Source organism: Scomber scombrus, chromosome 7 (genome assembly GCF_963691925.1).
Source record: "Scomber scombrus chromosome 7, fScoSco1.1, whole genome shotgun sequence".
Taxonomy (NCBI): domain Eukaryota; kingdom Metazoa; phylum Chordata; class Actinopteri; order Scombriformes; family Scombridae; genus Scomber; species Scomber scombrus.
In genome coordinates, this window is record NC_084976.1 from 6,260,905 (window position 1) to 6,275,115 (window position 14,211).

A 14,211-nucleotide genomic window follows, 5' to 3' on the forward strand; every position below is an offset into this window, starting at 1 on the left:
CTTCACTGTGCACGTCCTGAGTGGAGACTGCAGAAGCAAGCGGCGCCGCTTATATGGAATCAAAGGTAAATAACTCTGGTCCATAACAGCAGTTTATGTTTTTACAGAAGTGTAGCACCCACTCTCCAATCCCAATCCACAGAATACTGTGAAATGTATCTTATACCTAATGTAAATGGTATTTGATGTGTATTACATTTCAATATAGGCCACCCAAAATTAGAATCTAGCCAAAAATCATGTTCATTGCAAAAGCTGCATCTGCAATCAAGGCCCGGTTTGCTGCAGTGATATGACTCATCTCTCATCATCTGTTTTCTACTCCTGTCCCTCCGGGTTGTCCCATTGTCTGCACCTAACCATTGTTTACATCTCTCCCCCTCCAGTCCCCTCATCTCTTCTTCCTCCCCAATTCATTTCCTTGGCAGTGTCTGGCGGCGCACACAGAGCCTGATTGTAGTACGTTTCCCGAACTAATAGGGGTCACATTAGCTTGGCAGGAAACACAATGCCATTATGGAAATGCTCAGTCAATTACTGGGCAACGAATAAACACCCCCTCTTTTCATTTTTGACTCCCGGATTTGCGTAAGGCTAATGGTTGCGATGCACGGTTGTTATCTTCCAGGGGCATCTTATCCGAGTCTCCTGGAGAAGCTCGGCAATATGCTCGAGGTCAGTGGTGTCGTTGTCGGATTGCTGGGTTTTTTCTGGATGAGAGCGTTTCCCTGGCAAATGAAAAATCTCTATGTAAATGCTGCCAGCTCCTCATCAGTGGAAAGGGATATTGGATTTATCTTGTTTAATTTCAGTGTCCAAACATCATGTAACACCATCTATCAGAATATCTCATTAAGACCAATAGATGTATCGCTGACTTTGACAATTTCTTTTTTCTTGGGAAAGAAATGCACAAAATTTGACAAAATATACAAGATCATAACTTTAACACATTTAGGCTTTTACTGCAACTAATAGATCATAGTTCTGTAGGTTACTTTCCCATATTCCACCATGCAATAAAGCACAAGGAGGTTCATTCTAGCCTGAATCATAACAGCTATATCTTTTATAGACAGCGTGCTTCGGGTAATATTAGATTTGCAATGTATGCTTATGGGAATGCCACTGCAATGAGGTTAAAATATGGTAGACTATAAATGTTTCTTCAATTACCATTCACACTAAACAGAATACAAGTTCACACTGGCTGGAGGTCATTTAACATGTTTTATTCAACTTTTTGAACCAAGTCCAACGACGAATTTAAATATAAGATAACAAGGTAAAAGTGCGCTTGTAAAACTAATGGTCTGAGAAGTCATATTTGAGAATTTTAATGAATAGATACTGTGAGATATGACAGAGACAGTGGGTTCAATTACCTGACTTTAGCTCGCTCTGTTGAGACTTGTAAAAATAACCTGGATCTAGACCTAAAGATTACAGAAACCTACAAAGACCAGACACCCCAAACCAACAACATATGAAATGACTGAGTAAATACTGAGGATAGCAGACAGCCACAAATACTCCTAGAACAGTATTGCATGCTCCTGTACTAAAACAGAAATGAGCATTCTTTAAAAAACACTCTATTTCAATGGTTGCTCATTTTCAATATATCCTTTTTCCCACAACACGACCTGTAAGATTACAACTCCCATCATCATATCATCTTACTTCACAGTCGATCTTGAGCATTTTCAGACCTTTCGACCACATGTCTATCATTACTGAAAGCTTAGCTGTCATTGTGCCCTTCCACATGTAAGTTGTAGGGATGCACCGATTGTGAAATTCTGGGCCGATACGGATACTGATTTTTAAAATAAGAATTTGGACAATAACTGATACAATACTGTCCTTTTTTTGGATGAATTGTTTTAAAGTAATTCAGCCCATCATTACACTATCTTTGAATGAGTACACATTCATAAAAAACAATCTTTAATAACTTTCAAGAAATTATTTTTCCTTTTTCTTAAAAACAACTGCTTCAAAATCCCTTTAGCCTGCTCTACAATTACCAACTTTCCACTCTCTGAGTCAGACCATCCGACTGCAAATAACCAGAACAACCGCAACTGACATCAGTCAAAAATTACCAATAGGCCGATGTGAGTCAACAAGGGGAATATTGTCCGATACCGATATTGAGCTTATATATTGGTACATCCCTAGCAGGTTGCATCTAGTTTCAAAGATGGTCTTCAGTGTAACATCTTCCTTTCATATATGACCACTTGTGATGACACCTGAGACAGTGCCATTTGCTGATGAATGCTGTCAATGCTCATATTTCAACTAATCCCAATGAGAACATGAGCAGCCACTTAAAGAGAAGGTAGACAATCAGAATCCTTAAAACAGCAACTCCCCCAGACTGGAATGGACTCAGTCATAACACCTAAATCACCCACTATTAAATCAGCCCAATAATTATAATATTCATCCACACCTTTACTTAAATTAGATTAAGGCTGGATGTTGTAGTAGACAATGAAGCAGAACCATCCTCTATGACCCTTTTGCATAATAATTCCTTCAAGCCCACAACATTTGCAATGCTATTTCCTGCACATTACATGAAAATATGACGAACTGTAGCTCTATTGAAAAAGGTGACACGGTCAATAAAGAGGTCGATGCAAAAAAATAAATAAAAATGAACCACTTAAAGAAATATTGACACGCAGGCCATAGCAACAGAGTCATTCCTCACACCAGGGGAATGATTCGCTTTCTCTTGCTTGCTTGTACACAACATCATTTCAGTCAGGACCTACATGAGAGCCCCGTGAGATCGTATTATGCCAAGAAAACTACTGAGAATTTCTTCTTTGGAGATCATTTGTTTACTCAAAATAAATCTCTGCCTTCCTTGGGTTGATCTATTTCTGTCCTGTGAGTGTTCCTGAAGTTTCATGTGCATGGAGGCTGCACATGATGATGACAATGGTGGGGGAAAAAAGAGAAAACCTCAGCTTTCAAGCAGAGTAGCTCATGGCAAGGTATGTACGAGAGTGAGAACACTGTCAGTTTGAGTTAACGACGTGTACGCAGTTGGGTTGGGGACTGCTCTCTGCTGAGTCCCTTCACTGCGTGATATTGGGCTGACAGAGACAAATGCCCATGGAGTGTTAGTCAAAAATGGCCCCGTCCCCTTTGCTTTGATTCAATTAGCTTTCAAGCAGTGTCCCAAAGTGGAACCAAAGGCAATGTTCACTCAACTTAAGTGATGGGGCCAAATCTGATTTGAGTTTGCTGACAGCGTCGCCTTCTCCCCATCAACTTATGTGGCGTGGATTTATGATGTATGTCATCTGGCTGTCACATTATCGCACCATTCGCAGGAGGAGCGTGCACTCGGAACACGCCCTTAATTCACCCTGACGTCTATTTGGATAATAAGTTTAGTCTTTAAAGTGAAATTTGCAGATTTTTCTTAAGGAAAAGACCTGCCAGAGCGGTGGCTGGAAACTGGTAGAACAGAAGGAATTCATCGCTCTCAAACCAATTCGTGGGAAATAAATGTAATCACTTTATGAAACATCAACATCCAAAGAGTGCCTCCGCCATCCTTTATCCTATCCATATAATCAGTGATTTGGGTCACATGGCCAGCTTCCCAACGCATCATTGGCTCGAGAAGACTGGGTGGATAGAGAAGAAGGGGGAGGGGGGCTTGTTGCTCTGCTCCAGGGAGGAGGAGGAGGATACATGAGGGGGTCACTGGGCTGGGTTCCTGTGGCTTAGCATGGCAAATCCTCTGTAATCCTCCAACTAGTCCCATGGTGCTGTTTACTGTATGTAGGTAAAGCTATTATGGACCCAGACCAAGCCCGCCCCGCTATCATGTAAGCTACATCCTACAAACGCCACTTCGTCCTTCCTCTATTGTTTACCTGTGCTTCTTTTTTTAAAGAGGACAACTGAGTATGTTTATCCTCTGTAAGTCTTTTTGAGATTATGGTCATTAGACAGCAGGATAACAGAGACAAAAGAGATGAAAACCACACGGAGAAGTGCGAGAAAACAAAACAAGGGGAGGGCTGGAGGGGAGCCACTTTACGGTCTGCTGTCTGACAGCTCCTCTGAATACAAATTTAAATCATGACTATTACTGGAATGTTCTCGGTGAGTCCAGATCCAACACCACTTCATTTAAATTAGCATTTTTTGGCAAACCGCACCACATATCCGGTAAAGCATCATCATCATCATCCTCAAAGTGGTGGAAGAAGCATTGTCCTGTCTGGGAATCTCTGCTGCATCTTTGTCAACACTGTCTCCGGCCAGGGTCCTGGCCATAAAGCAACATAATGGAAGAATGTATTTCTTGGAAGCTTTAAAATGAATTTTCGGCTGGATTCCTGGCATCACATTACAACAGAAGGCAACAAATCACTGTCACTGCCCTTGTCATTATCTAATTGCTTTCTTGTGGATTCAAGACTCTACCTACCTACCTACCCCCCCCCCCCCCCCCCCCCCCGCTCTCTATCCATCATTGTTTTAAACCTGTTCTTTCTGATAGTCCCCAAATTCTGCAGAATCAGCTAAAAACTACAATCTTTGACATACTGCTGATTGCAATACCTGAAAAAGACAATACATTCATCAATCTGGCAATGTTATTGCTGGCAGCAGGTGTGAATTAGAGCTTAGAGACACTTCACACATCTGTTTCATGAGGCAGGTGCGTAGGAGGGGGATGGGATGGATCAAAAAGTTGCAAACAAACTTTCGCACTCTGTCTAAGTTGCAATGACAGTTTTATTTGTGACATTTCAGTGCTGTCTGTTGCTACCAGCAGGGATGAGTTCAAATGCACGGCTGCTTGCAGGCATTAGAAGCCAACTATTTTAAATTCTTCTAATATCAATAAGGTTATTTCATATCAGAGTTGGTCAGATTTAGAGTAACAGTACTTCACTGATTTTTTACACATTAAATTCAGTTTAATCATCAGAAGACGAGTACAACTGAGCCTGTAAAAATAGTTAATAGTTATAATGTCTTCTGTGGCTCTGGAGAGGGCTTGTTGCCAAAACAAAAAATACCCCCGGTGGTATCATTAGGGTTAGGATTATCTTTCATAGAAAAAAAAATGCATTATAAACTGAAGGTGTGTAAATTTAATAGGCAGGAGGTTTCAATCAAAGCTGCTAATGAACTGCATTATGGGAAATGTAGGATTCATTGTTATTCGATTTTTAGAATATCTCGTCCTCTGCGGTACTAAAAAGAAATCAGTCTCTTTAAAAATCTTGATGGAAGGGCAACACTGAATCACTGAGCTAACCCTTAAAAAAGAATCATATTTAGCAGAACAATAATTTGGCAGCATCATTTCGCTCCCAAGCGGACTATAAATGGAAAATATTCAATTTAATCGGCTGCAGACTCTTGAACAACATATTAGGTGAACTGCACAGACTGCCTCTTTAACAAAATATGAAAACATTCCATCTAGCCGCTGACTCACACATTTCAACATATTTCATAAATCAGGGAAAGAGTCCATATTATATAATTTTTTTTTGGCCTGTAAAATAGCACATCATGAGACTGAGCAGCTATAAAAAAGGTCCTTTTAAAGCTGAACAAAGTGTTCAACAGTGTCAAAAGTTTGAAAATGTTTGGCCCGTGATCAAAAGGAAGGTGATTTTGGTTCTCTCCTATCTTAAGATTATCCTTCTCACAAGGCGCCATACAACATCAGCATGCAGGCTCAAACGCTTCTTTATTCTTTTTCATTGCAACAACTTCTATGAGTTCATGTGAACATGGATTAGCAGCAGCCAGTTACAAACGCAGATTTAAGACTGTGTCTGCACCAGTGATGGTGGCTCCCTCCGGTCTGCTTGATTTAAGAGCTCTCAAAGAACCACTGGAGAACCATGTGTATACAATATGTGCAATAACGATCCCTCACCGGTTACATGGCACTATTATAGAACAAATGAGACCCATTAATGACTCAGAGGGGAAATTATTCCTGGATCATTCATTTTTATTTAGGACTGCAGTACTTATAAACCACTGAATCCCAATGGAACCACTTACATCTGCATGGAGCCACTCAGGGTTACACACAACCACTAATTTACTATAAGGAAGGTCAAACTACATCAGTGTAAAAGCATTTTGTGCTGGATGTTGCCACAGTAAATACCACATTTAAGAGTATAAAATTATCAGCAGCTTAAACATTTTTTCACACACACACACACAAGTGTGTTTTCAGGAAACACTCTGCCCGGCAACAAGTCGGATCTGGTGTTAGTAATAGTGTTTGTCTGTATTCCTCAGGGTAGAGCAGAGGTTCTCAGCTCTACCTGAAAGCTTCACGCTTGTGTGTGTCTGTTTGTCTGTGTGTGTGTGTGTGTGTGTGTGTGTGTGTGTGTGTGTGTGTGTGTGTGTGTGTGTGTGTGTGTGCATTAATGAGGTTGCAGAGATAGGTGAGATAGTTGCAGCTGTTAAAACAAGACACAACTTTTAGAGCCTTCCGCAGATGAAACCGAGAGATACCGAATTTCGTCGCGGCCGTCTTGATAAACATTGAGCCTCTGTTACAGCTTCGGCTTATCACCAAAACAAAGCATCAAAAAGCATGAAAGCACAGTTTGATGTATTCCAAATATAGATAAGGAAACATTGTTATTAGAAGTTGACTAATTGAATTTGTTTTTTTTGTATATAATCATTTCTACAAAGTGAATATAGGTCAGTTTCATCGGCATGAATCTCTATGCAGTAATCAATTGGTAACAGCAAGTGCTCACTGATGATGGCAGGGTTAAGCATTAATCAAAACCAGCAGGACCATGCCTAATTTGATCATGAAAATTATCATTCAAGGTGGGTGTGTGAGCATGTGTGTGTGTGTGTGTGTGTGTGTGTGTGCCTGCATCCTTTACAGCAGTGACAGAAATGATGGCTCTTGTTTGTATTCTAGCATGACAGGTTGTCAACAAGTGGATTTATTTTTCATCCGATTGCACTGAATTGCAGAACAAGTTTTAAAATCTAAACAAGTCTGTGCATGCTGGTTAAAAATGTTGGAGAATGTCCTTTTTTGAGAATATTTTTGCACGCTTTCTTGGAAACGATATTAGGAATAAATGTTAGGATTAGCAGCACCTTCGAGTGAAGATAGTCAGTTTTTTTCCCCATCTAGTGTGCAACAAGTAAAATAACATCGTCATCACACAATGAGTCATACTGACATCAGCATGACTTGTTATACTTGTCAACTCGTCCGATCGCGCTCTGCTCTTAACTGACCTTGAACACCCCCCCAACCTCGAACAAACTACCCTGCACGTCAGCACAGCGCATACTTATTGTCTGTGGACAATAATACAGTCTCCCCCTCTGAGCTCCACACCTGAACATGCTGACCCGCCCTGGACTGATGCCTTTTATTAAGATGTATAATAAGAGATTATAAAGAGCCTGGACAATATACAAGCTTCCCCCTCATCTTACCCCTGGAGGCGGCTCACTCTGCACCTTATGGTGCTATACCTTATTGCATTATGCAATGGTGTAATAGGCTTAGCTGCGTGCTACTCTGCAGGAGGGAGTTTTAGGCAGACTCTGATGACTCACTTCATTAAGTCTCCCTTCCTCAGAGCTTTCTAGTTGCTGAGGAATGAACTTTCTACACCCCCATATTAATACTGACCTCAGGTGCCATTTTCTGCAGGTAAACATCCAGTTATCAGCTCACCACATCAAGATTTCACTTAAAAATAAATATATTGTGTATACAGTTCACTACACCAAGACTTAACTTCAAGATAAAGCTATTTTTGGACACATTTCTGAGTTTATAATGGTTTATTTCAATTTCTGGTATTGCATTTGCAAGCTTTTACAACACCCATATAAGTAGAAAGTCTAGTGCCCTTATTGCACTTAATGCTATATTTATTCTCCTGAATGCTCCTATAATATTCCTGCAGGGTCTTTTGCAGGAATATTTATTCACTAAGCTTGTAAACGTATTCTAGGACACATGATACATATTAATGCAGCAGATCAAAAGAGTATAGCCCCCCCCCCCTCTTATAGTAACATAACTCCAAGTAAACCACATTAAAAGCACATAATGGCGTTTAGGATGAATTAAAGCGACTCTTCACCTGAATTTCACCTGCACCTTCCGGAAGCATCAGCATCCTAAAAGAGAACTATTTTTAAACCCTCCGTGCTCCCGAGCTACACCAGCTGCACGGAAACACAACACTTTACAAACATTAAAGCTTTATAAGGAAACGACTCATCCGGCCATATTACGGAATATAAAGCCGGTGTGTCGCTTTCGGAGATAACAAAACAAACGTCGGCTGACGTCAGGACTTACTTTCAGATGGATATCACGAGATGAGCAGCTTCAGACGCTTGGCAAACACACACACACACACACGGCGTTTAGAAGTGTTTCTTCATCAGGCGTGCACCACAGCGGGAATGTACACACAGGCAGACATGCGGAGTCATTTGACCTTCTCCCAATAGAAACTACCATCGCTCAGACGTAGGAGAGGGGAGGAGCGGACCATACCAAGCAGGAGTCCCGGCAAGGCGGGCGGGCGGGGGGGGGGGTTGGCTGTCATCCTGGGATGTACTGTAGGGATGAGAATGATACAGTACATGTAGTGAAGGGAGAGACAATAGTGGAGCTGCAGTGTAGAAATAATAATGGCTGGGCATTTTCTTTTTATATTTAATTCTTCACTTTCTATAAATGCATGTATTCTCTGATCAGATGTGTGTACTCTCCCAGCTTTAAAGACACTTTTTATGCTCATGCTGAAACACAAAACACTGTGATATATTTAAATTGGATGATTATTTATTTATTTCATCATTATTTAACCAGGAAGCTTCTTGAGATACATGATCAAGACAGACCCTGCCAAAATGGGTGTGCAGAGTAAACAGAGCCACATAAACAATTACAATATTCTCATATAGTACATTAACATAGAGCGCGAATATTAAAAACAGAGATTAAACACTGTCTTCCTATATTTATTTATTTTTAAAAGTAGGTCTGACATATAAATGACAGCGTTGAGTTTGTGATCCACCATTCAAACCAAAAATACACAAATGAGTGATGAGCAGGATCGGGACCAGACAGTAGTGAATCTGATGCATGCATGCACAAGAGGCTGCCATGAGTCGGAACAGAAGACTGAAGTGAAGTTAAGTGACCCGAAGCTGGAGTCTTTGATATCAGATGTTTAGCTGCCTCAGTACTTAGAAACAATTGATTTTCCATTCGTTCTACAATCCATTTAAATTAATTAGTTTACTACTGTTTATACTTATGTCTCATCGGATTGCATAGTAATAGTGATAACTGACACTTCTGTGCCTCTACATTTCACCAGGAACCACTGAATCCTGCAATATTTTTAAGATGCTTAAGCAATAACCGCAGAACTATTTGTACCTGCAGGATTATTATAGCTATAAAGGAAATTCTTCATGTTAAAAATGTACCTGACTATATTATATTTCTATATTTTAATGATATAGCAGGTAAAATGGAGCTGTCACTTCACTGTATACCAGTAACATAGTGCAAGTTCTTTAACGTGACAACCTCAGAAATAAAAATGCAGCTATTGTAACTCACAGCTATTGCTGCCACAGAGAAGCCATACATCGCAACAGAATGCTAATGGAATATAATACCAAAACTATAGATGATAAATAAAATGACAAAAAGAGATCAATAAACTTTATATTGAGAGTCAGTACAAAAACTACTGATTTATTATTAGTTGCACAATTAAGAGCAGTTTTTATACTATTAAATCTTGATTAAAGGTAGGATCCATGAATGAACCATATCAGCTACTAGTTTTACTCTCTAAAATACTGTCTGTATAGGCCAACAAAATAAACATCCTGACAGTGATGAAGTGCAAACACCGTGAGCCATTGCTTTACATGAAATATGTGTCCTTGGGAGATTATAGCCTCATATAAACTATTGCTTCCTCTCCAGGGATTCACCCAGGAAGTCCCCTGCAGGATGAAGTTGTCATTGTGGGTGGAAAAAAGAAGCTAGACATCAAACTAGTTTAGTATTGGGGCCGTATGTTGCAGAAAAGCCTCTACATGGACACAAGAAATTGATGTAAACATGTGTTTTAGATGCTGTACATGGTTGTGCTTGTGTTTAAAATGTATATGGTAATTTTATGGCTCACTATATGCCATGACATGGTGATGTATGTACAGCCATGTATCAGTTGTTGGGCAGATAAGGCTCAAGGCCAAATGCAGACTAGTTTCTGCCTCTAGCTGCATTGACAACGCCAGGACTTCGTGCCCACTGAGTTGGAAACTGCATTTCTCAAGTATAAATGAAGACTTGTTACTGTATTGATTGATGGTGCACTTCAGCAGCGAGGGGCTAAAATCGATGAGCGCCGCATGGAGTCCGCAGACTGAGGGGCTGAAGACTGATGCCTGTGATGCCTACCCTCCTGAAGACCCCAGAGCTGGCTCATAAATAAATGAAGGAGACAGTGCATTTCCTGACAAATAGCTTGTTCTTTATCAGAGGGAAGGCCGATATTTACCTTTTCAAAATGATTCATTGAGAACAGAAAAACCCCCATTAAAATATAAGCAATCATACATTCTGCAGATATACAATATATTCCTGTTATTCATGGAACAGCAAGTCAATTCATCAGAAATTAGTTAAAGAGGCACTTTGTTGCAGCCACTGTAAACAGTCTTGCAGAAATTAATTGGGCTTGAGACCTATTGAGAGGCAGTAAGTATGAATTTTTCATCTGAGCGTGTCTCAGTGAAATTACTTGGAAGACATACTGTACAATATATTGCCTGTAATGTTAAATAAAGCTCAATGGGATTGTTGAAATTAAAACTTACTGTAATACAACCTTGGGAGTGATACTATACACCCACATTTTAGTCTATAGAAAATGAGTTGTACTGTTGCTGATTGATCATTGGTGATTGATGTGTTCACAGCAACATGGAACATTGAGTTTTTTTACTTTGTATCAACTGCTGCTACTCGAGTTCTGTATTTCATGCAGCTGTGTAGACAAAATTGACACTGAACAAAGATGCAGTCAGTCAGTGATGACAAGAAAGTGTTTGAAATGAATAGTCTCTTTTGGTGATATTACACCATTTAGTATGGCAGGCAGTTGCTTCATCCATTTATAGCGTATTTCCTATCTTAGCTACAGGACAGGAATATAGTTGTTGTAAAGCTACCAAGAAAAAAGGGGAAAAGGAAAATATTTCCTTCAGTCAGAAGCATTAACACTTGTATATAAAGAAGACCCTAGAAGGCCCTAGAAGTCTACAGACATGCCAGCTGCTCCTATGCTTTACTTAGGCACAGCATTGATAATGGCTAATGTCAGCATGCTTACATGTTCACAATGAAAATGCTAATGGTGCGTTCCATTTGTACTTGGAGCTTGGAATTTCCAAGTTCCCAGTTGGAAATTTTAACTGGAATGACCCCTGAAGTCAGATTTCACACTCGGAAGGTCGGGCGAAATTCATCAGCCCCTGATCTCAAAATCCAAGATGGCTGCCCCATGTATCAACAGTGTGAAAGTTGTAGCAATATCCTGTTTATTAGCAGTTTTGTCTTATTTGTGTCTCATTAAATCAGTCACACAGTACTGTCCAACTTCTATCTGTGGACAGTGAAAATAATGCATTGTTATCTAGTGGTATTGCTACCAATGGCTAACCTGGCTAGAACTGGTTTTCTGACTTCTAAACTGGAATAATTCAAACTTTTGTGTGCCAGCTCCGACTTCAAACTTCCGAGTTAAATGAAATGCAGCATAACATACAGATTTTCAGCAGGTAGCTTCTATTGTTTGCCATGTTCATCATCGCTGTTTTCAGCCAATAGTTCCAGGTACTAAGAAACAAGAGCAACAAAACTGAACTAGGAACTAAACTAGGAACTAGGATGCTGGTTCCATTTCCACTGTGTCTGAAGTACTGTAAGATAAGGCAACTTAGACAAATGACAAAAAGATTAAAGACAGTAGTTTGTAGTGTGTTAGCATGTTGACATTTGCTTATTAGCAGGACACACTTCTCGAGTTTGATATTGGACAAGTTCAAATACTTGGGTTAGATGAAATGTCAAAGGTCACCAAAGTCATTATAATTCATGCTCTGGGGCACAACGAAGGTTTGCACTTAATGGCAATCCAGCCAATGGTTGTTTAAATATTTCAGTCTGAACTAAAGTGGTGGACTGACTGACAACCCAACTGACCAATATTTCCATCTCTGGAGCCACACTGTGAGTGTAGCTAAAACCCACAGCTACTGTTTATCACAGGATTTCCTTTTAAGCACAGGAACATCATGTCGCCATTCATTCAGGTGGATTTAATAAAGGCAAGAAAACATGTTGTGTGATATGAATGCCCCAGCTGTATTTGGTGATGGCCTTTGGTGATACAGATAGCCCGGTGCGGAAATGTCACCCAGTTAACTTGCTCTATGCGACAAAACAGATAAGACAAACAGGAAATAGCTTTTCATCTGCCTTGCCATGCTATCTCAATTACAATTTGATTTCATGAACTGTACATGTGGTAGTCTCCTATGCGTGTGATGTCTCAGTAGGATGTGATTTAAAAAAAAAAAAAAAAAATCAATTTCGAGTGCTTGAGATCAAAATTGAGCGCTATTGTTTGGGAAAGAGCCGAAACAGGCCAGAGAGAAATGGGAACAGAGGCATGTGAGAAACGTCAAAATAATAGGTTATTATATGCACTCAGGCTCTGCTTTTCATTCCATTTTTACAGGCTGTCCTCTCCTATATGTGTTGTTTGGGAAAGGTGCCCTGTAACTAAGGATGAAATGCATTGGCTCTGCTGAATGTCAGGGCTTGGGGGAAGAAGCAACACCTTAAAAATGGCTGCTGCCTCTAGACATGGTACAAATGGCAAAGAGGGTGTCAAGGTGACCTGGCACTGAAGGAATGGCTTCTCACTGTTGTGCAACAGCAGTGTAGAGATGTTGAATGGGGCCTGAAGGCAGATGTTGCTTATGAGAAACACCTAATTAGAATAGCAAAGCGTGTAAAGGCCAAAGGGCATTTTCTTCTTTTCTATGGGAACCAAAGGACATGTTAACATCATGTTAATCCCAAGCAAACATAAACTACAGTGCTCTTTTCATTCATTTTAGCAATTTTATATATACATAATTGCAGAACTGTTAGTATAAGGAATACTATAGCATTTCAATGATATCAAAGATGATTTTAAGGATTATCTAAAGGTAACTGTAAATACAAAAAGCACAATTTAAATCCCTAAAGGGATGTCGTAAGAAAATTTTTTTCATTGGGAATATTACATGGAAATAGAGGGAAAATGCTTTTCAGGAGAAAGCAATCATATAAAAGCATGACGGGTCATATCTGAAAATCTCATGGTTCAATCACTGCTGGAATCTGTGTTTGATTTAGAGCTTTGTCAACAATCAGAGATGTATAAAGCCCTGAACCCTGCACCAGTAATCCAAGGGACAAGCTACAAATACCAACCTTTAGTCTGGCGGTAAAGGACATCATCTTGTTCTTTAGTCCGAACCTTTGATGGAATGAGCTGTCTTTGATTTCCCAGAGGAGGCAGACAGTGAAAGACCCGGGTGTTTCGTGCACTGATTTTTGCCACCGCTGCTCAAACCTGACAAGCCACATAGAAGTCAAGAGCAAGGCGACTGTTGTTTGAATGGCATTCATAAACTGTACAGTGAAGCTACAGTTGTCTGATTAGGCCATCCTTCTCTCAGTCCTAATTATGTGGATCTGGAACAGAAGCAAGAGGCTGCTAAGGCCCTGCGTCATTAGCTTTAATCAACCCTGGATACCCTGAAACAAAAACAACGCACGCACACACGCATGCACGCGCATTTACACACACACAACCAATCTGACAGTGAGTCAATACCTGACATTCATCATTTTGGTACAGCCAGGCTTTTTAATTACTGCAATGAATTCCCCACATGGCTCCAGTCACCAGTCACCTGCTAAATATCGTTGAGCTTTTGCTTTGTCTAGACACTATTTAATGGATAAATGGTCAGGGTATTCCACTTTGGTTCTCTCTTTGGTAAATATTAAAGAAAAATGGGAATTCATCTTAT